The following is a 25,596-nucleotide window of genomic DNA, read 5'->3' as shown; positions in this document are numbered from 1 at the left end:
TGCCCTTCGTCCAGCTTAGGCGAACGTAGGCCAGGAGCCTTCAAAAGCAAGCGCTGTTCCTGGCTCCTTTGTTTCTGGGAGTCTGACAGTCTCAGGCACCCTGGAGGCACCGGCTAAGTGTTCCTGAGCTGCCGGGAGAGGACAGACTGTTCCAGGCAACAAGCCTTCGTTCTGACCTCAGCTGGCCGCTCATGGGTCTTCGAGCATCAGAGGTGACCTGGGGGAAGGTCGGGTCTAGTCCGTATTCCTAAAGTCACCAGTTGTTTTGATTACTCTGAACACTGGGTCATAAAGCAAGCAGGGGCAGGGATTGTCCTGTTTGGGGGCACCCAGGCACGCCTGGCACACGCCGCAGTCCTCGGCATTTCTGTGGGGAAGACCGAGCTCTGTGTTACTCGGGCAGGCTCTCGGGGCCTCCAGCAGGGATGCGACAAACCCCTGCGCATTCTGATCGATGTGTCTCTCTCCCTCTTCCTCTCTCTCTCTCCCTCCCCTCTCTTTTCCCTCCCACTCTATCTAAAAATCAATGGAAAAAATATCCTCTGGTGAAGATTAAAAAAAAACACATACAGAATATGCTGTATCCTGCTTTTTCAAATTAAGGGCTTGGTAGGAGCATTATCTCATTCCTGCAGACTTCTCGGAAATCCTTTTTAACGGCTACATAGCATTCCGCTTGGAGAAGTTCAGTAAGATATCTAACCGTGATGCTGTCACAGACATTATTTTGGGCTGTTCCTGACAATCTTGCCAGTGTGAATGTGGAGATGAAGATCTGTGGGCTTGAGTTTTCCCAGGGGAGACTCCGAGTGGGCCAGGGGGTCAGGAGCATGTGTGGGCTGCAGTACGTGTTGGAGCGGCGGGATTATGTCTGAGTGGTCCCTTCCTGGGCACCAGTTTTGGGTGCTTCATTTTTGGTCTCCAAGGCACCAACCAGTTAATGACAGAGCCCCTAATTCCATGAAAGTGCCGGCTAAATGAGACCCCTCTGGTGGCCCTTATTCCCACCAGCAGCTTGGTTTTGGAGTTGCCTCTCAGAGTCTCTGGCCTCAGATTTTCACCTCTTAACGGAGACTTTTACCTGTTTACTGTGAGGCCTATTTCAAGAATTAACTGAGAGGAAAAGAGATGAAAGTATATTTTCTGTACATGGAAACGTTGTTCGCTATATGGAGTTCTGTATAGAGGGTGGGGCAAAGGTAGGTTTACAGTTGTTCACATGGAAAATAATACAATACTTAATAAATACTAGTACACCAAGAAACTGTGTCTCGCATACTCACAACTGTAAACGTATTTTTGCCCCACCCTGTATGTATGTGCATGTATGTGATGATGACAGATGGGTGAGAGATGGATGATACAGACAGACAGACAGTGCCCCTTGAGTTGTAGTGAGTACAGGCTCAGTGTCTGTCATCAGGCTTTAATGCGGTACAGGGGACAAACACATCTGCTTCAGCACCGTGGGGGGTCTGGGGCTTCATCACCGAGAGCGGACTTCCAGCCGACCTGGTCTCTAGCCCCTGGTGTCCCCTGCGTGTCAGTTTGTTTACGAGCCCGTGTCTCCTCCTAGCTGGGCAGGCCCCGCGGAGGCTGAAGGTCGCGGGCTGGCACGGTGGACCTGGCGTGCGTCACGTGCCCACCCAGAAGCAGAGGGGGAGGCGTGGAGGTTGGTTCCCCCTGAGACCCAGGAGCAGAGCCTGAGGGAGGGGAACTCCAGAGGGAGACTGGGAGGTGTTTCCAGAAAACAGCACTGTGCCGGCCACACAGTCAGCCGTGCACCCCACAGTCATCTGCAGCACTGCAGGCTTCGTAAGGGCCCTGTGGGTGAGGGTTTGGGGCTCCGCGGCTCGGAGGGGAAGGCAGGGCTCAGAGCAGCTCCTTACCTTGCCTGAGTCGGCTGAATTGTGATTCACACTCGAGACCACCCCCCGTGCCCTAAGGTTTTTAATTCTTGTAGGGAAGTGACCACTAACACTGGTCCTTGATCAGTGACTTTTTCTACCCCTAACAGCCTCTTTACTTTGCTACTACACCCTCATGTTATTATCCCCATTTAACAGATGAGGTAGCCGAGTCACACCCCTAGTGAGCGGAGATGGGACTTGAACCCAGAATGTCTGGCATAACAGCCTGCCCTCAAAACCCCTCTCACGGTGGCCGTGAGGAGGCCCTGGCCCTCTGCTGCACCGAGGCCCTGCAGAGCCCCCGCTGGCTCCTGCTGGCTGCCTCCCTCCCCCGCAGGTGGGGAGCACCTGAGCAACTGCTGCTCGGCTTCTAGGGACACCCCGCCTGTATTAATTATGTGCCCGCTCACTGCCCGGGGGGCGAATTGTGCAGCCTCGGAGATCCTGACTCAGCCCTCTCGTTCCTGCTTTTCGCTGACGCTCTGTAGCTGGCATGGGCGAAGCTGGGCGTGGCTTGTTCTCGTGGCATATTGTCTCCAAAGAATGAATGATGGGTGCTCCCAGGCCTCTGATGGTCCAAGTTGAGTTGTGAAGCAATATTTCATCTGTCCTGTAGCAAAGCTGTTTTGTACTCTTGGGCGTCCGACTACCAGGGCAAAGGAAAAAGAGAAAGAGAAAAATCTGACCCCAGTGCGAGAATGCCCCAGAGTGGAGGGGAGGGAGCGAAGGGGGCATTCAACACTCTGGCTCTGGGGTCTCGGGTCCCTGCGTCTAGTCCCCCCTCTGCCTCCTGCAGGCAATGGGGCCGCTGTCCGCTGAATGGCGTCCCTGCTCCCCCAGCCCTGTGTCAAAGCCCTGACTCCCTGTGTCACCGTGTAAGGACCAGTGGGGCAATATATACAGCAAGTGCCCGAGCGGCCTCGGGCATGAGGTGGCCACCGCATCAGGGACCTCCGTGGCCTCGCTCTCATGAGCACGTGTCCTTAGGCCGGCCTCTGGCTGGACACTTGCCGTCTCATACTATTCTGGCCGCGGACATGAGGATGCTGACTCTGGAAGATGAGTCTTGAGCTTTTAGAACCGGATTTTCATCACGGTTCAGTGCTCGTGGGCAGGTGGTTCGTGTGTGCTTTCAGACTGTGTTTTCAAAATCCACTTCTTCCCTGACTGCTTCGATTTGCCGGACTCGCTGTTAAAATGTTCGGTTTAAAACTGGGCTCCTGCCTTCCCTGCCTTCCCTGCCTTCCCTGCCCACCTTACTGCTGACGTCTCCGTGGCAGTGAATACCTGGCAGCTTGGGTGAGAACAGGTGTCTGGAATCAGTTTAAACAGTTCTCATAGCGACTGGATGTTTCTGGAACCTTCCTGAGTAGCAGTGGACTGAGTGAAGACACAGGTCTCTGTGGGCCCTTCTAGGCCAAGACAGAACCACTTAAATTAGTGGCTAATTTTTTTAAGGCATTGAGACCTTTGATGAAAGAAACGCTGCATAGGGTGCTTGGAGGTGCAGCTCGGCTGCCCGAAGCCGGGGGCAGGCGGGGAGCGGGGAGAGGACAGACTGGAAGCCCCCCGGGCAGCCTTGGAGGAAAGCTAGCCAGTCGTTCACCGGTGCTGCGCAGCCTCATTTCCACAGAGACAATCATCTTCGGCCTTGACTGATGCTGCAGCCTCCCAGCCAGCATTGGCACACTCAGCCACCTGTCCGTCAGCAGTGCGCCCCGCCCATTCAGCCAGCTGTTCATCAGCAGTGCGCCCCGCCCACTCAGCCAGCTGTCCATCAGCAGTGCACCCCGCCCACTCAGCCAGCTGTCCATCAGCAGTGCGTCCCGCCCACTCAGCCAGCTGTCCATCAGCAGTGCACCCGCCCAGTCAGCCAGCTGTCCATCAGCAGTGCGCCCTGCCCACTAGAACCAGCTGTCCATCAGTAGTGTGCCCCGCCCACTCAGCCAGCTGTCCATCAGCAGTGCGCCCCGCCCACTCAGCCAGCTGTCCGTCAGCAGTGTGCCCCGCCCATTCATCCAGCTGTCCATCAGCAGTGCGCCCCGCCCACTCAGCCAGCTGTCCGTCAGCAGTGTGCCCCGCCCATTCATCCAGCTGTCCATCAGCAGTGCGCCCCGCCCACTCAGCCAGCTGTCCCTCAGCAGTGTGCCCCGCCCTGTCAGCCAGCTGTTCATCAGCAGTGCGCCCCGCCCACTCAGCCAGCTGTCCATCAGCAGTGCGCCCCGCCCACTCAACCAGATGTCTGTCAGCAGTGCTGTCCCTCAGCAGTGCGCCCCGCCCACTCAGCCAGCTGTCCGTCAGCAGTGTTGTCAGCAGTGCGCCACGCCCACTCAGCCAGCTGTCCATCAGCAGTGCGCCCCGCCCACTCAGCCAGCTGTCCCTCAGCAGTGCGCCCTGCACAGGGGGCCTCAGGCAGGTCACCACAGCAAGTCAGCGCAGGCTGGGCGGCTTCCACAGGGGACCCTGATTTCTCAGTCCTGCAGGCTGCGTAGTCTGGGGCCAGAGGCCTGCGTGGGCGGTGTCTGACGAGGACCCTTTTCCTGGTGTGGAGATGGCCGTCTTCGTGCTGTGAACTCGCAGAGGAGAGAGAAGGGGCTCTCTCTTATCCCGTCTTGTTTTAAAAAATTAATTAATTTTTTGTTATAGATGTTTCTCCTCCCCCCCACACCCTCCTCCCTATCCTGCCCCCGCCCCCACCCCACAAGCATTGTTGTCTGTCTCCATTGGTTACGCATAGATGCATATAAGTTCCTTGGTTTATCCCCCCTCCTCGGAAGTTTGTGTCTGAACGCACAAGGGCACTAATCACAGGCTGAGGGCTCCACCCTTATGACCTCTCAAAGGCCCCACCTCGCCCCGTCACACGGGGAACTAGGGCTCCAACGTGGATTTTTGCAGGACACAGACGCTTAGTCCGTAGCCCAGGGCGGATCTTACTGCGGCAAACCTGAGCCCATCCCTGTTCTGTGCAGACCCACAGTGACTCCCACGGCCCACGGAACAAGTGCCTCTCCCTGACCTGGCCTCGGCGTGATCTCGCTCTCCCCCCTGGCCCCCAGCCCGGCTGCCAGGCTAGGTTGCGTCCTAGCCATCTCCCCAGGCCTCTGCACGCTGTTTCTTGCCTGGAACACTCTCCCTTTTGCTCATGGTGGGAACTTCTGCTCTGTTCCCACCTGTTTATCATTAAATGGGTACCTGTTGGGCTCATGTTAGGTGCCAGGCGCTGTGTTGGTTTCCGAGGTCAGAGATGAACAGGAGTAGTATGGCTCCTGGCTGCTCGGAGCTCCTGTCCAACCGTCACCTCCTCCGTCGCGCATCCTCAGGACTGCCACCCACGCCCCGCAGGCAGGGCCTCCTTCCGACCCGTCCCGGTACACGGCCGCTCAGTCCCTGTATCCGTCTGTAGTCTGCTTCCTCCATTAACAGTGAGCTGCTGGAGGAAAGGGGCCATGCCTTGTCCATCTGCGTTCCCAGCAGCTGACGTTCAAGAGGCGAATTCGGTCCGCATGCAGGGGCTTACGACAGGCCAGACAGTGCGCTGGACGTTGGTGACGGACAGTGGGGAGGCCCCTCCCTGCTTGACAGAGCTTACAGGTGAGAGGACGGGCGTCCGACCGGCAGGCTTCTGCTCCCCCGCCCTCTGACCGACATCTCGGGTAGTCACCGTCCTTGGGGGCCCTGGGGTACGTTAAACATGCACAGAGATTACAAATACCCCCCGTGTCCTGGGGTCGGGTGATGCCCTGGTCCATTCCCCGCAGAGACAGGAAACTTTGTGGAGGTTTTCCAGTCCCACTTGGAGTGACCTCGTCAGTCTCCGTCACCATGGTGACCCCTTAGTGAAAGGGGACAGGAGGCGATGCTGTCTTGTCCAGGGTCCTTTACTAATCCAGGATTTGTTAACGTCACCGGTAACTTCAAGATGCTGGGTTTCTTGACTTTATTTTTAAGTGACATGGGTTCGTTGTGCTTAAGGAGACAGGGTTGGGCTGTGTGTGTGGATTATAAGTGATACCATCCTGTGTTCTGACATCTGGAGGGTCCGCTGTGTGAGGGGCTGACATGGAGCTGTGCAGAAGGGGCTCAGGGAGGCGGGCTTGGACCCGGGGGGGGGGGAGGGCTGGCTCATCGGACAGTCCCTGTGGGTGAATGGGGTAACTGTCAACCAGGGAAGGTGTGGGGTTTGCCCAAGGTCATGCGGGAGAGGCAGGACTCACCTTGGAGCCACCCACGGTCTTTGAAGTGCCTCCCCACCTTCTGCCCCAACACAGCAGCTCCCTGCGGCCATTTCTCCGGCCGCTCCGGATGCTCTGCCCGGTGTTTTCTGCAGCTGGGACTGCGCTTGGCCCATGAAGGATGATTAAGTTCATCCACACTCCTTCCAAGCCTCGGAATGGTAGTGACATTGCCGTCACGGGTCACCCGCGGTGCACGGCTCTGTTCCTATTTTATATCGATTCGTCCTCAGAGCTGGAGGAGCTGCAGGTCAGTGGGTCCGAGCGCTTGCGCAAGACCACACAGCTACGAGGCCGCGCTGGGGTGGCGGCTGCCATGTGCCAGGAGGTGCTCAGCAACTGGTCCCCGAGGGGCAGAAAAGGCTGGGGCGGCGCGGTAGGCCGTGTCCACGGTGCAGTGCTCCCCTCATGTTTCCTGTAGGCTGAGTGTGTCCCCCCAAAATTTGTACATTGAAACCGAGCCCCAGTGGGATGGTGTTAGGAGGTGAAGCCTTTGGGAGGTGCTTAGGTCACGAGGGCGGGACTTGTAAGTGGGTTGAGTGCCCTAATAGAAGAGAACCCAGTGAGCTCCGTCCTCCTGCTGTGGACGCCTGGGGAGGTGGCCGTTTGTGAACCGGGGAGGGCTCCCCCAGACAGGAGTGGCTGCCTTTGGTTTGGACTTCCAGCCTCCGCAGCGGTGAGAAGTGTCCGTTGACTAGGAGGCACAGAGTCCCTGGGCTCCGCCGTGGTGGCCCTGTGGACTAAAGGCGGGCAACTTCACGTCGGCAGCGTGATGTCAGCAGCTTGCAGAATCGCAGGGAATCTAGTCGTTCTCATGAGCCAGAAGGGGCGGCTCCAGCCCAGCCCGGCCGACCCGGGCTCTCCAGACCCAACGTCTGCGACCCAGGCCTGGGGGAGGCTCTGGTATGAAGACGAGCGAGCGGTGAGGGGTCCTTCCTGCGGGAGAGGGGTCCTTCCTGCGGGAGAGGGGTGCTCTGTGGGGAATGGCACTGGAGCGTGGGGACAGCCTGCTGGGCAGGGCGTGAAAGGTGGAACAGCTCCCTTCCCTTCCTCGGAGGGTAGCCCTGGAGCCCCAGTCTCCTTGTCTGAAAAATGGGAATACACCCCTCCTGCCTTCCAGGCTTTGTGGGGGCCCCATCAAACGAGGTCCTGTGGGTGAAAGCCCGTGGAAATGGGCATTTAGCAGTGTGGACGTTGTTAGACGTCCTTCCAAGAAAGCCCAGGCCTGGATGGGACCTGTGAAGGTGGGGCAGCTTGTGAAGGTGGGGCAGCTTGTGAAGGTGGGGCAGTTTGTGAAGGTGGGGCAGTTTGTGAAGGTGGGGGTGGGAGGCAGCGGATGCGGTGAACCCTGCGAGGGCTGTGGATAGCGTAGGGGATGCTCCACGCAGTTTTAGCTTAAGCTCATCTCCCAGAGAGACACGGAGATCACCTGGGAATGTGATGCATTGTGGTGGGAAGCACTCCCTGCTGTGTGGGTGGAATTAAACAGGACGATGGCAGCCTGACTCCTCGAATTTCTGAGTCACGTGACAGCTCCCCACGGTCTCCCAACAGCCAGGTGTACCCCCCTGAAGATCTGTGCACTTGTGTTCCCCCTCCTCCCCAAAGATCTGTGCACCTGTGTCCCCCCCCAAGATCTGTGCACCTGTGTTCCCCCCAAGATCTGTGCACCTGTGTTCCCCCCCAAGATCTGTGCACCTGTGTTCCCCCCCAAGATCTGTGCACCTGTGTCCCCCCCAAGGTCTGTGTACCTGTGTCCCCCCCAAGGTCTGTGCACCTGTATTCCCCCCAAGATCTGTGCACCTGTGTTCCCCCCCAAGGTCTGTGCACCTGTATTCCCCCCAAGGTCTGTGCACCTGTGTTTTCCCCCCAAGATCTGTGCACCTGTGTTCCCCCCCAAGGTCTGTGCACCTGTGTCCCCCCCAAGGTCTGTGCACCTGTGTTTCCCCCCAAGATCTGTGCACCTGTGTTCCCCCCCAAGGTCTGTGCACCTGTATTCCCCCCAAGGTCTGTGCACCTGTGTTTTCCCCCCAAGATCTGTGCACCTGTGTCCCCCCCAAGATCTGTGCACCTGTGTCCCCCCCAAGATCCGTGCACCTGTGTCCCTCTGCCTGGGTAGTTTCCTGTAGACAGCTGCCAGGTGTGTCCCTTCACGTCCTTAGATCTCTGTCGGCTGCTGCCGTCGGTGTGCAGTCTCTCGGCCGCCCAGGCTGCCCTGGCAGGGCCTGGCTGTATGCGGGGGGCTTGCCACCCTTCCAGCATGCAGTCCGCTGGGCTCTCTTATCTTGCTTATTTTCTTTGCCTCCTTCTCTCTCTCTCTCTCTCTCTCTCTCTCTCTCTCTCTCTCTCTCCCTCACACACACACACACACACACACACACGCAGGCAGGCTGGCCCTGGGAGGGAGGGCGGGGTCCCGTCTGCCTCTTCACCACCCTGTTGCCAGCGTCAGAAACCCATCTCTGCGTCGCAGTGCTCAGGAGGTCCCTGTGCAGGGATGAGAGGGGTAAATAAAGGCCCCTTCTCCCGCAGTCTGCATGCAGGGAGCCACAAGGGGCCCGTTCACTTGATTCTGCCCTCACTGACCGGCCTGGAAGCCAAGCAAAAGAGAACCTTGCGTCTCCTAAACCGATCCATAGAAACGATCCGTAGAAATGATCTGGCTGATCGGTGCGTGGACCGAGCAAGGGGCGTGTCGAACCCCAGACCCAGAGCACGTCCGTGCAGAGAAGGCGGGAAAGTGGCCTTTTCTGTGCCGCTGGGTGACGCTGGCAGTGGTGTTAACAGCTGCATGTATTACCCACGTGCTGGGCGCCTGGCCCTGCGCTGTGCTGCCCGCAGGTCCCCCATACGTTCCTCTCCAGGGGCTGCCAGGTGGGTGCTTTGCTTCTCCGTCTCACACGGGGCCACTGAGGCAGAGGGGGCTCCTGCCGTGCAGGCGTGCACCCCGCCCCTGACGAGTCCATCGGCTCCGCAGGCCCCACGGCCGTTTGCTTCGGGCCTTCACGCATTCGGCACGTCTCCGTAAGTGCCTGTCGTGTGCCGGCACTGTCCTACGGGCTGGTGATACGTGCAGAGCCAGACAGACATGTCCTCGCCTGGGCTGAGTCTCTCCTCTTCCAGTCTAGCAGTCTAGACTGGAAGACAGGCGAAAATCAGAGAATTATCAAAATAGGTGGAATTCAAGATTCTGCAATGTGCTAAGAAGGAGGTGCCCAGGAAGTCTGGACTGTGGTCGAAGGAACCTGGGCGTCCCTTGGGGCGTCGGGGAGACTCCTGGAGGAAGGAAGGGGCACCTTCTGGGTTTCATGGCCGTCACCGCTGACGGCAGGTCCCATGGCAGGTGTCAGTACAGATGGGGAAACTGAGGCTCCGAGAAGCTGAGTGAGTGATTGTGCAGGGCCCCCTGTTTCTAGGGCGTGGAGCCAGCATGCACACCCAGCCAGCCCCGTGCCGGAGCCTGCCCCTTCTAGAACCCAGCACGGCCTCACTTTCCTGTGGATGCAGTCAGAGTTGTTCGCAAGTGTGGAGGGATCTCAGAGGGAAGACACCTGCCTTTGGGATTAGCCACTCACTGGAAATCAGACACTTTCCTTCTGGGGCTGCAGTGTTCTCAGCTTTAGACTCTGGTTCCCCCAGTTCCCACAGATCCCGCGGGGTCCAGGAAGGTCCTTAGGAGTCCCGAGACCAGGCCTCTTCCTGCTGCATGCTACGTCCCATTTTTTTTTTCTTTTTTTTATCCTCACCTGAGGACATTTTTCCATTTTTTGTTCAGATAGAGTGGGAGGAAGAGAGAGGAAGAGAAGGAGAGAGAGAAACATCGACATGAAAGGGACACATCGAGCCCTGGCCGGTTTGGCTCAGCGGTTAGAGCGTCGGCCTGCGGTCCTGAGAGACCCGGGTTCGATTCCTGCTAAGGGCGCGTGCCTCGGTTGCAGTTTGTCCCCGGCCCTGGTCGGTTGTGCGGGTGGCAGCCACTCGATGTGTTCCTTTCACGTCGATGTTTCTCTCTCTCTCTGTTCCTCTCTCTCCCTCCCACTCTACCTGAACAAAAGATGGAAAAATGTCCTCGGGTGAGGATAAAAAAAAGAAAAAAAAAGAAAGGGACACATCGAGTGGCTGCCACCCACACGACCCCAACCAGGGCCAGGGACAAACCGCAACCGAGGTCCGTGCCCTTAGCGGGAACTGAACCCGGGTCTCTCTGTCCGCGGCCGACGCTCTAACCGCCGAGCCAAACCCTCCAGGGTGCGCTGTGTGATCTCTGGCTTTGACGGTGACATTATCAGGTGCCTTTTGAAGAGTCGTCATGGCCCTGGCCGGTTTGGCTCAGCGGTTGGAGCGTCGGCCTGAGGTACAGAGAAGAGTCGTCATGATGCTCAGATGTCGGGTTTGCTCAGCCTTGGACTGCGGTCAGTTATACTATGAAATTGGCCAACAGTGCATCCTCCCACCGAGCGTGAATCCCACACTGTTGTGTTTCACGGAAGAACGTGTTGTTTTTTCAGCTAATGCCGATGTAACGATGGCAACATCAGCAGTGTCGGAAGTGGACTGCATTCTCTCTGCGTGCCGGTTTCTCCAAAACACGTGACCTGTGCTAGCCTGGGTCACCCTGACCGCCTCCTGTGACGGGCTGTCCCCAAACTGCACAGCGCAAACTCCACGGCCTCTGTGAGATGGGGGTGTGGTGCCCAATGAGGGTGACAGCTCAGAGTGAGCTATTACCGTGGTTGTAGGACGTGGCTTCCCGATTATTCATTTAAAACATTAATTTCTAGAAGTCAACATGCCGGACCAAAAGGTGTTTGCAACGTACTGTGAAGGCGCCTTTCAGACTGTGGCCTACTGACCGTGAATCTCTGCCAACGCCTCGTCACCACCTCTCACCGGCCAGTGTGATGGACAAAAAAGGTGACTCCTCACAGTCGTTTTACTACACGTCTTTGATTCACAGTGAGACTGGTTGCTTTTTCTAAATTTTTTTTAATCCTCACCCGAGGACATTTTTGCATGTATCTTCAGATAGAGTGGGAGGAAGAGAGAGAGAAACATTGATGTGAGAGACACACATCGAGTGGTTGCCACCCACACAACCCCAACCTGGGGCCCGGGACAAACTGCAACCGAGGTACATGCCCTTAGCGGGAACCGAACCCGGGACTCTCTGGTCCACGGGCCGATGCTCTAACCACTGAGCCAAACCGGCCAGGGCGAGACTGATTGTTTTTCAAAGAACATTGGCCATCAGTTCAATAAAGTCTTCTTGAATGAATATTCATGGAAACTGAGACTTCACTATCTGGGAGATGGTCCGCGTGTCAGGTGTGGCGGTAGGGAGGGACCCCTCACACCTTCAGCCACATGGTCCACATTTCACCCCGACCACCCAGGTGATGACATCATCCTCCATCCCAAAGAAGAAGCAGGGTCGCGGGAAGCAGGGAAGAGGAAGAAGGGACCATATGAGCCAAGGAGCAGGGCTCGGCCTCACTTTGCATCGGTGGCTCAGGTGGCCCGAGGCCACAGTGGCAGCTCAGGTGTCAGGCTGCTCTAAGTTCCTGCTGTGCACAGCATTCCTACAGGGGTGGCGGATCCGCCTTCCCCTCCTGGCGAGGCATGCGAGGTGTGGTGGAAAGGAAGACGGCTCTAACCCTCTCAGACGGCTCTAACCCTCTGGGACGGCTCCCATTTTGTCCACACCCTTGAGGTCTGTCGTGGGAGTAACGAGATTTCTGGCGAACCCCGAGCCAGGCACAGGCTGTGCATCTGGGGTCTTACGGAGGTGGGTCGTGGGATGCTGTGCTTCGCTGGGTGGCACAGGTTGCGTCTTCGGCCACAGCCCTGCTGCAGTCGGGGCAATGCAATGAGTGTCGTTTTAATTAGGATGTAAGGTGGTTATTTGTGCAGAAACAGCCCAAGGGAGGCAGGTACCAACACTGTGCAGAAAGGAGAAAGCCTGATAAGGTGTGGACGGAGCGGCACCGCAGGGACCTATTTTAATGAACATATTAAGTATTTGTCATTAGCATAGCTTTGTTGCTGGATCCTGTGCTCCTGAACACTGCAAACCCATTGGTGCCTCCTGCTTATGTTGCAAACCAAGCTCCTCGGCAGCTTCGTTGTACCCCCCCCCCCCCCCGAATCACTGTGTGTTCCAGATTAGTGGAGCCCGCCGTGATCAGATTGTAAACTACTTCTCTAAATTATATTTCCTCTTCATTCTCTTTGGTTTTCAACTCCGCTAAGCTTTACAATTAGTTAATTCGTTAACCTCACACCTGACTCCCCCAGTGCTCAGTTCCTTGGGGCCTCCACACCAGGTGCTTTTAGGCGGCTGTCCTGGTTTTTGTACACGGTGTTCCATTCTCCTGAGTTTTCGCTCACCCCTGTCCACCCGGTGAACTCCTCTTTGAACCACAAAACCCTGCCCACCACTCATCCATGAAGATTTCTGTGATCCCACAGGAGTAATTTTTTTTTTTTTGAAGTTAGTGCTTAGGGGGAAAATGTGCTTTTCCTAAGGAACTGAATGCTTCCTCATTCTCATAATGAAATTGTGTGTCTGGCTGTGTCATCTCTCCACTCTGATCGAAAGGTAAGAGCTGACTCACCTAGGGAGGCCCCGTGGGGCCCTAAGAATAGAAGGCCTCCAGACAGAGAGGCCTGGATTTGGCGGCCAGATCACTGGCTGCTGGACTTGTGACAGTCTATTGAGACTCAGTTTCATCATCTGTAAAATGGGACTAACGTCTGTGCCTTAGATTTTTCCATGTGTGCTATTAAATGAGATGACACCTGAGCTCCAGGCACACTGAAGGTTTCAGGTATGTGCTCATTTCCTGCGTCTATGGCTCTGTCCTTCCCGGCTCTGCTTTTTCAACCCGCCTTGCTTTCTACTTGATACTTGGTCCCAGATTTCTTTCTGTTTTTATCATCACTGTTGCCTACATTTATGTTGTAAGCCACCTAAAAGCCACTTGTGGGACTGGCCAAGGTCTTCTGAGATGAACTCTTCTATTTTCAAAGTGGCTGAGACCCCCTGCTGGTCCGGAGGGAGCCAGGGCACCCGGCCCTCCTGCTGCTGTCCTCCAGGGCTGGGGCCATGGGCCCGACCTGCAGGGGTACCGAGCGGGTTGCGAGAGTGCTGCTTTGTTAATATCTTGGCCGAATCCCTGTGCCTCGTGCAGAGCTCGGCTGGTACCCGAGGCGAACATGGACACTCCCCTCCAGCTCCAATCTAGATGCGGGTCCATGAACCCACACGTGGCTGCAGGAATGGGAAGGGTCGTGGCGAGCAGACCCTGAGCCTTGGCCCAGACTGCCCCTCGGCACTCTGACCTCCCTGACCACCGGATCACCGGACGGCTTTACGGGTGTGGTGCAGGGACCCCACTCACGGGGCTACAGTCGAGCAGAGAGAAGGACCCAGGTGGCATCGCTGGACGAGAGCCAGGCTTAAACCGGTTGAGCTGCTCAGCCCTTCGGCACCGAGCCGCGGGGATGAAGAGTACAGGGAGCAGGGCCAGACCCCGCCCCGGACCCCGTGGATGGGGGTATAGGTGACAGGCTGGGTTTTCGTGGGTCAGCAAATGAATGTCAGGCTCCGATTAACTGGGTGGGCGTCTTCTCCCCTTTTAGGGAGATGTCAGTGAGTGAGGAGGAGAGAGACCGACTGTTCTGCGATGTTCTAGGCATGCTCCCTCCCGTCCAGAACGCGCCCTTGCTCCTAGGAGACATCTGAGTTGAGGGGGCAGTGAGCATTCCTGCACCCCACCCAGGCTGGGGAGACCTCAGCTCATCACCGAGGAAGCTGTGGCCCAGTGTCTTGCTTTTGGAAAAGTTCTGTTTGATCCCACGTGCTGCTCACTGATTGGGATGTCAATGCCCCCCCCCACCATTGTATTCCAGTCTTAAACCACGAGGGACGGTGCGAGAAGGGGGCGGGGCTCTCCTGTGCAGGGAACTTCCGGGGCAAGCCCGGTGGCTGCCCAGCTTCTTGCATTGCTTCGTCGGCTCGTCCAGAACCGTGGAGCCGTCCCTGCTGTCACCTTGTGGTCCCTGGAACCGAGGGAGCTGCGGACTGTGGTCCCTGCACTAGAGCCACAGGCTTGTTCCTCTCGTCTGCGCCCAGTGCTGTGATTCTGGGAGTCTCTCCAGTGTGCTCAGTGCAGATTCGGTTCTGAGTGTTCATCTGGGCGGACAGCGGAGCACAGGGCCGGTCAGCGGGGCCGCTGTGGACTCCTGCTTTGGGCTCCACGGCCCAGCGCGAACGGGCTCATTCAGGGTTCTCAGGTGCACCCAGACCGCCTCCAGGGTCGATCTTCTGTGCGATCACGAAGCTCGTCTTAGCACATTCAGGAAGAGTGAAACCACATCCTTTATTTTGCCATTAACAGGTTAGGTATGAAATTAGAGCTTAATAACGGGAGGAAAGTAGAAAATTCACAAATATGTAGAAATCAAACAGCACACTCCCAAGCAGTCAGTAGGTCAACAGAGAAATCGCAGTGCAATATACAGATGACGTATCGTAGAATTGTACACTTGAAACCTATGTGCTTTTATTAACCGATGTCACCCCAATAAATTTAATTTAAAAAGAAACAGGAAGTAAAAAAATATATTGAGAAAAATGAAAACACAACATACCAAACTGATGTCCTGCAGGAAAATCAGTTCTAAGAAGAAAGATTATGGTAGTAAAAGTCTATATTAAGAAGAAAGACGAGATCTCAGAATAGCCACCTAAATTCACACCTCAAGGATCTAGGAAAAGAAGCTGAAAGTAAGCAGGAGGAAGGAAATCATGAATATCAGAGCAGAAATAGTTCAGTGATTAGAGAAACAATAGAAAAGATCAATGAAACTAAGGGTTGACTTTTAGAAAAGATTAATAAAATTGACAAACCTTTTGTTAGACTAAGGGAAAAAGAGAAGAATAAAATAAATAAAATTATAAGTGAAATTTTGGAGACATTACAATGGATACTACGGAAATATAAAGACTATAAGAGAATACTATGAACAATTTGTTGGATAACCTAGAAGAAATGAATAAATTCCTAGAAATATACCAATACTCCGACTGAATCATGAAGACAGAAAATCTGGGCAGACCAGTAACAAAGAAGGAAATGAAATTAGTGATCAAAACTTCCCAACAGAGAACATCTTAGGACCAGATGGCTTCACTGGTGAATTCTGCCAACACTTAAAGAATTATGCCAGTCCTTCTCAGACTCTTCCAGAAAAACTGAAGAAGAGGGAACACTTCCAAACTCATTTTATGAAGCCAACACCACTGATACCAAAGCCAGATAAGGACACTACAAGCAAAGAAAACTCTAGGCAATATCTCTGATGAACATGATGCAAAAAATTCTCAACAACAAGCAAAGAAAACTCTAGGCAATATCTCTGATGAACATGATGCAAAAAATTCTCAACAAGAATTCAACAGCACATTGAAAAGATCACACACCGTTATTAAGTGGGATTTGTTCCTGGGATGCAAGGATCATTCAGCATATGCAGATCAAGAAAGGTGATGCACCACATTCACAGAGTGAAGGACGAAAGTCACACGATCATCTCAACAGATGCAGAAAAAGCATTTGACAAAATTCAGGACCCTTTCACGATAAAACGTCTCAACGAATCAGTATAGGAGGAAAGTGCTTCAACTCCACAAGGGCACGTGTGGCAGAGCCACAGCTGAGAGCACAGTTAGTGATGGGATCTGAAAGCTTTTCCTCTGAGACCAGGAATGAGACCACGGTGTCACCCTCACCGTGTCTACCCAACATAGTCCTGGAGGTCCCAGCGAGAGAAATTAGACAGTAAGAGAAATAACAGGCATCCAAATCAGAATGGAAGAAGTAAAATTGTCTTTTTGCAGATGATAGCATCCCATATATATATATAAAAAAAAAATCTTAAAGACTCCACTAAAACCTGTCAGAACTAATAAATTCAGTCAAGTTGCACAATACAAAACCAACGTACAAAAATCAGGTGTATTTCTATACAATAACACCAAGCTATTTGAAAAAAAAAAAACACGAAGAAAACAATTCTATTTGCAGTAGCATAAAAAAATAAAATAAAATACTTAGGAATAAATTTAACCAAGGAGGTGAAAGATCTATTAACGGAAAACTACAAGACATTGATGAAAGCCACAAATAAGCATCCTGTGTTCACGCACTGAGAGACTTAATATTGTTAAAATGTCCATGCCACCCAAAGCAGTCAGCAGATCCCATGCAAACCCTAGTAAAGCTCCCATAGGATTTTTCACAGAAATGGAGGAAAACAATCTAAGATGCATATGGAAACACAGAAGACCCCAAATAACCAAAGCAGTCTCGGGCAAGGAGAACAAAGCTGCAGACATCACTCCCTGCTCCCAAACTATACCATGAGGCTATAGTAATCAGAACAGTATGGTGCTGGCATAAAAACAGACAGACCAACGGAACAAATAAACCCACACATATACAGTCAGCGAATCTTTGGTAAGGGAGCCAAGAATACTCAGTGGGGGAAAGGATACTCTTTTCAGTAAATGGAAACTGAATATTCTCATGCAAAAGAATGAAATTGTCACCATACACAAAAAGTAGCTCAAATGGATTAAATACTTAAACATAAGACCTGAAACTGTAAAATTCCTAGAAGAAAACAGGGAGAAAGCTCCTTGACATTGGTTTGACAATGATATTTGTTGGGGGGGGGGAGGGTATATTTCTAAAATCACAGGCAAAAAATAAAGGCAAAAACAAACGAGTGGGTGACATCAAACTGAAGAGCCTGCACAGCAGAGGTGAACAGATGAAAAGCCAACCTACAGAACGGGAGAAAATATTTGTAAAGCCTAGGTCTGATGAGGAGTTCATTTCAAAAGACATAAAGAGCTCCTGCAACTAGCGAAAAACAAATACCCCCCCCAATGGGCAGAGCACCTGAATAGACATTTCTTCAGAGAAGACGTACGAATGGCCAACAAGCACATGCAAAAATGCTCAGCATCTCAAATCACTGGGGAAATGCAAAACAAAACCATAGTGAGACCTCACCTCACACCTGTTAGGAAGACTATTTGGAAAAACAATATAACAGGTGTTGGCGACGATGTGGGAAAAGAGAATTCTCGGAAATTGTTGGTGGGCATGGAAATTGGTTCAGCCACCAATGCAAAACAATATGGAGGTTCCTCAAAAAATTAAAAATGGAACTACCATATGACTCAGTAGACCCACTTCTAGGTGTTTATTCAAAGTAATTGAAACCAGGATTTGCAGCATTATCCACAGTAGTCAAGATATCAAAACAACCTACATGGCCATGGATGATGGATAATGAAAATGTGGTAAATGCACACAATGGAATATTATTCGGCCGTTAAACAGAAGGAAATCCTGACATTGGCGACCACGTGGATGGACCGGGAGGACATTACAGTCAGTGAAATAAGCCAGAGACAGAAAGTCCAATATGTGTGACCTCACTGACATGTGGAATAAAACATAATAAACTTACAGAAGCAGAGAGCAGAACGGCAGTGCCCAGGGCTGGGGCCGGGGGAGACGGGGTGGTGATGGCAAAGGTACAGCATTTCAGCGAGATCCACTATACACTCACTGCCTGGAGCTAACAATGCTGTTCGTGTACCTAAAATTTGCCAAGAGGGTAGATCTCATGGTAAGTGCTATTAACATGCACACACAAATAATAGTAAAGGAAGACTTTGGGAGGTGATGGATATATTTATGGCCTTGTTGATGCTGATGTTTTTACGGGTATATACTTATCTCCCAACTCATCGAGTTGTATACATTAAATAGGGACAGCTTTTCACATGTCAATCATATCTAAATAAGGTGAGTTAAAAATAAAACGCTGGTTTATTGATGAACCTCAACGTAGCTCGTCCCTACTGGCAACAACACTTTGGTTTGGGGAGCAAACTCCAGTGTGGAATTGTGGAAAGGGTTTGGACTTTGTCAAATGGAAACCTGAAATGGAATCCTAGCTCCACGAGGAATCTGTGTTACCCTGGGCAAGTCATTCACCCTCTCTGGCTTCAGTTGCGCTCGTCTCTCCAAAGATGAAGGCGCCGCTGCTGTGGTGAATACACGAAAGACCTTCTGCGGCACAGTGTAGCCTGCTCAGGACACAGGTGTTCAACCAGAGGTCGCCGCCTCCTCTCCCCCAGATTCCTCTCTTCAGGTTAAGTTTTAGTTGCTTTTTCTGAACGACCGGATTACTGGAATTTTTGTTTCTGACATTCCTTTGCTCATTCTTCCATTTAATACACAATTTGCACTCTGTTCACTCTGCCTGGAATGTGGTCTTCCCACACCCATCGCCGCTGAACTTGCCTCCCCCTCCTCAAAGGGCAGTTCCTCGTGCCTGTCCCTCCTCTGACATGTGCTCGCCCCTTGTAGCTCAGGTGACTTTGCATGGTGCCTGTTTCTCTCTCTGAACTCCTCAGGGACAGAGACAAGGTCCTTCCTTCTCAATGTCTAACAGACAGCCTGGCATACAGTAGGCACTCAATAATTACTCATTGCAGCCTATTCTTTGTTTTCACTTCTAGTCTTTATATCTGTATTCAAGGACTCACCTAGAACCCTCCCGATCATTCTGATCAATTGTCTGCCCATCCCCCAGCTTCCTAGTGCATTACCCCCAAGGGCCACTACCCACAGCCCCCTTCAGAGGGCCGTCCTTGCACTGGGGCTGCCTGCACACTTGCTGCAGAGCCAAAAGTGCCAAGGATTTTACACACCCTCACAGGTGGCCCTGTGGCCAGTGACAGATGGCCCCAGGACCTCCCGGTTCTGCTGTCTTGCACTGATGTACCTCCAGGGCTCCCTGGGACCTGGCGGAGGCTGGCATCCCCTCCGTGCGTCCTTGTGCTGCACTGGGAGCACTCCTTCCTGAATCACGTGCTGAGACTCAGGGTGCACATCTGGAAGACCCAGCTGCACAGGTGCACACCTGAGAGGGCAGAGGTGCGGAACTCTCCAGCTGGACTCAGTTCGAGATGTTAACCAGGGAGCGTCCCATAACTCACTTCTCGAGCCAGATGCCTACTGTTAACCAGGGAGCGTCCCATAACTCACTTCTCGAGCCGGATGCCTACTGTTAACCAGGGAGCGTCCCATAGCTCACTTCAGTGGACATTTCATTGAACATGTGCTCTGTGCTGGGACTGTGCTGGGTTGCTGCTGGGGAAACTGAGGCCTGGAGCTGGGACATGGGTCACGGAGCACATGCGTGGACAAGAACCTGAGTCTCTTTGTTCTTGGCAAAATATAGGCCTTGGCTCTGGCCCTTCCTTCTCCTTGGTGGGCCTCTGGTGGCTGTTGATGGGGCCGGCCCTTGAGGCTCCTCCCCGTTTGCCTCCCCTCCCCCTCTCTCTGCAAAGACGAGGCAGGCCCCAGGGCACACGCACACACGGAGACACAGAGGAGGAGGGTGTTGTCTGGCTGGAGCCCCCAGGGCTTCTCTGCTGGCCACTCTGCTGCCTCCTTGGTCTCTGGTGATGGGAGGGGCAGTTTTTCAACTTGGTCAAGCTGTAATTTCCAAGGTTTGGGCTTGGAGTGGTGGAGGTGACAGTGGCGGAGTGATGGCCGCGGGGGGTAGGCTGTGTGTCTGGGGGCTCACCGGGGAAGCCTTGGCTTGTGCAGAGCACTGGTCCTCTGTTCTGGCCTCGGGGAGAAGCCATCCTGCCTTGGAGGGCCTCTCTCCTGCTCAGTCACCTCCCTCCCTCTGGTCATTAGAATTTGGGAGATGGGGGAGGGTGGGCCCTGGGGCCAAGGTGGAAGAGGCAGCTCAGTCTGCCTGTAATTCAGGCCACTCGGGTCATCTCTTCCTGGGTCCCAAGAGCCTGAGCACCAGGTGGCCCAGCACAGTCCTGCCGAGCTCATGAGGGGCCGGGACTTCCCAGTTGGAGATTGGACTGAGACTCTTTAGTGTTAAACCGGCTGACGGGCTTGGGCGTGGCCCTTTGCTGCTTCCTTCTCACGTCTGTGACGACGACAGGGAGCCAGCTACTGGTCCGGCCAAATACCTTCTCACGTCGTCATGCCCAGCAGAACAAGAAACCAAACCAACCCCCGTCTAGTCCAGCGAGGCCCGTGACCTTCCTGTCTCGTGGTGAGCCATCAGAATCGCCCGTTGACCCCGACTGCCCTCAGCAGGAGAGGGGCGAGCAGGGGCGGCGCTGGCCTGTGCTGGGCGGGAAGGTCCGCTCACCGCTCGCTCGCGGCCTTGTCTGCTGCCACCCAGTGGAGCTGCCGTCTTCCTTGGGGACAGGGATGTGGCCAGTGGTTCATGGTGGTCTTGCTGGGAGAGATCGCCACAGTTCTCCAGTCCTGCGCCCATCCCGGAGGCGTGTCTCCCCCTGACGCAGTCGCTGCCTGGTGGTGGCTGGTGGCCCGGCACGGGGAGGGGCTGGTGAGTGGAGGCCACAGGATCCGAATGACGGGCGGTGTGTCGTGCACACAGGTGCCTGGCACCTGAGAGGGGGGCGAGGGGATAAAAAGGCTCACCGGGGGGCATTTTTATAAACCCAGATCTGTTTCCATGGAAACGAGACAGCATCCGCAGGAGGACAGAGACCCCGTGCCAGGAGGAGCCGGAGCAGGGCTCTGGGACAGGCCAGGGTTGGGGTTGGACCTGGAGCTCCTTCATCTTCGAGTGTCTGTTGCTTGTCTCCTCCCTTCTCTTCTGCTTCTACAAAGTCTCCTGCTCTCGTCTCCTTAATTCTCTTTATTGTGCTCCCCTCGCCGGCCAGCCCCGCCCACACCGAAGCGCTGCAGACGCAGCCGTCCCTGGCCTGCTGACTCGCGTGCTGTAGGTGCTCCTGGTTTTCGCTCTTGGTGGGTCTGCGGGCGGGCTCGTGGCCGTATCTGACGTGCCTCCTGCTTCTGTGACGATGGTGTCGGGACACAGCCGCCGGAGGGGCGGGCAGTCGTCCTCACCAACACCTGCCCTCAGAACCCGAAATACTGACGGCACAGCCCCGTCCTGACCCCTCCCAGCCCACTCTGTCTCCACCACATCCAGCTTCCTGGGGACCTAGGCCCTTTGGATTTGCCCCAGGCCCCGCCCACCAGCTGGAGTCTGCATCTTACCTCCTCAGGAAAGGGGCTGTCATTAGTCTGCTGCCTGCACGGGAGCCCGGTGGCATTTGTCAAATATTTGTTCTGGTTCATCTGGATGCGTCCTTTCATGTCTTCTTCTTCCTTTCCCCTCCTCGTCTTTTATCCCCTATTCCTTTTATATACACTCATTCAAAAAGGAAACATTCTGAGTTGCTGTTACGTTGCAGGCGCTGCTGTGTAAGCCAGGATGGGCTAAGCTCTGCCGCAGTAACAAACAACCCCCAGTTCTCAGTGGCTTAAAACGGCAAACGTGCGCTGGCTGATCCTGCTGCAGTCCACCGGCCTGGCTCGGCAGAGGGCCTGCTCCTTCCGGGGGCCCAGACCTGTAGGTTGACGGTGCATCTTGAGCTCTGTGCAGCTCAGGGCAGAGGGAAAGAGCTCAACCCAGAAGTGACAGGCCCGTTTCTGCTCACAACTCAGAATTAGTTACGGGCCTCCACCAGCCACAAGGGAATCGTGGAAAATGTGCTTCTGTCATGTGCTTGGAAAGGAAGGGGAAGCCGGGATTGCTGGGTAGAACGAGCAGGCGTCACACCCTGGTGATGGAGAGACAAAGAAGAACACGCGCCGTCTGGAGGAGAAGCGAGTCCGCTGTGTGATTCACTGAGTTCTCACCAGCACTTTGGAGCTGTGGTGACGTGTGCTCTTCACACCAGCCAGGAGATGTTTTCCCACCTGCAGGTGTGAAGACTGAGCCTCAGCCCAGCAAGACTAAATGACTTGATTAGAGCCACTCAGCCGGTGGGGCTGGCAGGTGTGATTCTGGCTTCGAAGTAAGAACTCTGTTCATCAGCGTGGCTGGACCCCAAGGGTATTATGCTGAGTGAAATAAGGCAGTCAGAGAAAGACAGGCGCCAAATGATGTCACCCACATGTGGAATCTAGTGAACAAAATAACAAACAGCATAGAAACAGGGGCACGGATACGGGGAGCCGACTGACGGCTGTCAGAGGGGAGGGCTTGGGGGTCTGTTACAGAAAGGCTCTGGACACGTAGGTTACAGCATAGGGAGGAGAGTCAGTAGTATCGAGATATCTCTGCATGGGGCCAGGCGGGTACTTGAAACGGGGGAAACTACTCTGTCTCAAAGTACGTGTTTTTAACCACTCTACATCCGAAGCAAATACAGAACAATACTGAATGTAAACTGTAATTGAATAAAAATATTAATTAGGGAAAAACCAAAAGGAACTCTGTCCGTGACGCCACGAGGGCTCCTGGCTCCCGGTCTGCCTCTGGCTTTGGGTTTCTGCCTGCGATGTCCCAGCCCCCGGCATCGAGGTGCCAGGGAAGATCCATTGAAGAACTCATTGGTCACCCCATGAGGAGTAGGGAGAAGATGAGAGAGACTCACCCAAATCCAGCCCGTCTGGTGAATATGATTGTTTCGTCCTGTCAGACACCTTATGTGATGCCTCACAAGCAATCTTCATTCAACTCCAGTTTTAGAATCCACCCCTCCCTCTGTTTATGGTTCCCAGGGCCTCCAGGAAAAGGCCCAGGTCCCTTTGCATATCTGCGTCCCGCCCAGTCCCGCACGCACCCTGTTCGTGGCCCCTTCCCCTCGTTCAAGGCTCCACCTCCATCCCACCTGCCACCCTCCGGTGCCTCTGCAGGTGCAGAGTTTCGGGGCAGAGGAGACGCGAGTCTGGACTAAGACATTAGCAGTAAGACAGAGAGGGGAGGGAGAGCTTGGAGAAGTACAGGATGTAAACTGTACATTTCTCGACTGGAAGAATCAGCAGTCAATCTTGAAGACAGTGCAGTCAACAACCGTGTACACAAGAGTAATCCCATAAAACTGCCTCATCCCCTTCCCGTTCTTACATTCCCAGGAGGCAGGGTCCAGCCTTTTGTCCTCCTTGTCTCTTGTGTGGGACTTTTTAGAGAACCTGACTGCCTGACACATTGTACCCGTCACCCAGTGAATAGTTGTGAAACTGAACTGAGCCGATGATGATGTTGTAATCACAGTAGCCCCAGTCTGTATGCAACACCTCTGAGGACCGGTCTCCACACCAGATCCCTCATCTACGTGTCCTATCGAATTACCTACAACCCCAGGAAGCATAGGTTCTAGCCCCGTTCTACACATGAGGTAGTTTGCAAACTTGGAAGGCCTGGTCCAGAGTTGCACGTCTAAAACGAAACAGGGACAGGGTGTGGCCTCGTGACTGTCTGCTTCCAAAACTCCGACCGTCTCTTCCGTGCCACCATTTCTCTAAGGACCTTGTTTCATGAGTTGACCCAGTAGTTTAGGTCAAAGAGGTGCATTTTTAGAGGCCAGCCGCCTGGTTTGGATGTAAGAGCACAGTTCCTAGGAGGCTTCCTTGATGCATCAGGGACGTCCTTCCCCTGCGGAGTTAAATTGTCGGGCGCACGCCCACAGCTCCGCGCACACGCAGTCCAGCGGCCGTTGCCTTGAAAACAGCGTCTCGTTACCAAGGTAGCATGTCCCGGGCTGACGCCCCAGCCTGCGTCTGCAAATGAAGTGCTCTGGGTGCAACCAAGGAAAGGGTGGAGTCCGGTCAGGGCCAGCGGCTGGAGGGTTGGGGCTCCAGGCAGTGGCAACAGGAAGGGCCCGATCCAGCAGGGCCGCTCAATAAAGATGAATGTGGGACCCCTGGATCATCTGCAGTGAGCTGTTTCCTTCATTTCAGGACAGGGAGCTGTTTCAGTCGCCATACCGTCCCGAACCTCAGTTTCCTCGTCTATGAATTGGGTATAATAATTGTATCTACCTCAGTGGATTGTTGTGGAGATGAAATGAGCTGATACATGTAAGGCGCTCAGGACTGTTCACAAGCTCTCGGTGAATACTAGTTATTTATCGTCGTCGTCATGATCATAGTAACCCTACTACGGAATGGGCACTGACTTTGGCGTCAAGTGCCTGCTCTATCACTTAGCTGTGTGACCTAGGCAAGTCCTTCATGCTCCCTGGACCTCTGTTCTCTCAATCAATGCATATTTATCTAGTACCTTCTAAACGTGAGGTACAGTGCTGAGCACTTTCCATATATTATCTGTTAGCTCCCAACAACAGCTTGAGATGGATTACAGGTCCCCCTTTTAGAGATAAGGAGACTGAGGTTTAGAGAAGTTAAATTGCCTGGTGTCACACAGCCAGTAAGTGAGGAGCCAGGTTCGAGCCCAAGTCTTTCTGCCTCCAAAGCCAATGCTCTTCACCACCTCCCTAAGAAACAGGGCGGGTGCCCTACCTTGGAGGAAAGTCTTCTGAGATCTGAAATGTCAAACACCTATTATAGGGGCTAGAATATAGTGGATGTTCAAACACAGGGGTAGAGGTACGTTTATCATTACGGTTAGGAGCAAAGCAGCTTCTTCTCCTTTTCCCTCTTCTATCCCCTTTCCTCACCCCTCATCACCATCATCACCATCATCATCATTATCATCACCATCATCACCATCATCACCATCACCATCACCATCATCACCACCATCACCATCACCACCATCACCACTATCACCATCATCATCACCAATTCCATCATCATCACCACCATCACCATCATCACTATCACCATCATCACTACCACCACCATTGCCATCATCACCATCATCATCATCACCATTACTATCACCATCATCACCATCACTATCACCATCATCATCATCACTATCATCACCATCACCATCATCATCATCATCACTATCACCACCATCATCATCATCACTATCATCACCATCATCATCATCACCATCACCACCATCACCATCATCATCACCATTACCATCATCATCACCATCACCATCATCACCATCACCATCACCATCATCATCACCATCACCGTCATCACCATCATCACCATCACCATCACCATCATCACCACCATCACCATCACCACCATCACCACTATCACCATCATCATCACCAATTCCATCATCATCACCACCATCACCATCATCACTATCACCATCATCACTACCACCACCATTGCCATCATCATCACTATCACCACCATCATCATCATCACTATCATCACCATCATCATCATCACCATCACCACCATCACCATCATCATCACCATTACCATCATCATCACCATCACCATCATCACCATCACCATCACCATCATCATCACCATCACCGTCATCATCATCACCATCGCCACCACCATCATCATCATCACCATCATCAAAGCTTTCCTTTGGAGCCCCTGACCCATTGTGCGTACCTTGCCCTCCACCTTGCCCCTCACTGTGCTGCACAACCTGGGCCCTGTGCTCTCCAGCTTTCTAGCCTTTGC

General features: G+C 53.6%; 1 protein-coding gene across 2 annotated transcripts in view; it reads left to right on the top strand.

The window, feature by feature from the left end:
- The window catches only part of STK32B (serine/threonine kinase 32B), a 203,719-nt gene that overhangs the window by 32,683 nt on the left and 145,440 nt on the right, over positions 1 to 25,596 (top strand). The window lies entirely within an intron of this gene.

Source organism: Molossus molossus, unplaced genomic scaffold, assembly GCF_014108415.1.
Source record: "Molossus molossus isolate mMolMol1 unplaced genomic scaffold, mMolMol1.p scaffold_m16_p_1, whole genome shotgun sequence".
Classification (NCBI taxonomy): Eukaryota; Metazoa; Chordata; class Mammalia; order Chiroptera; family Molossidae; genus Molossus; species Molossus molossus.
The sequence above is the reverse complement of the archived record's forward strand: the minus strand, read 5'-3'. Positions and strand labels throughout refer to the sequence as shown.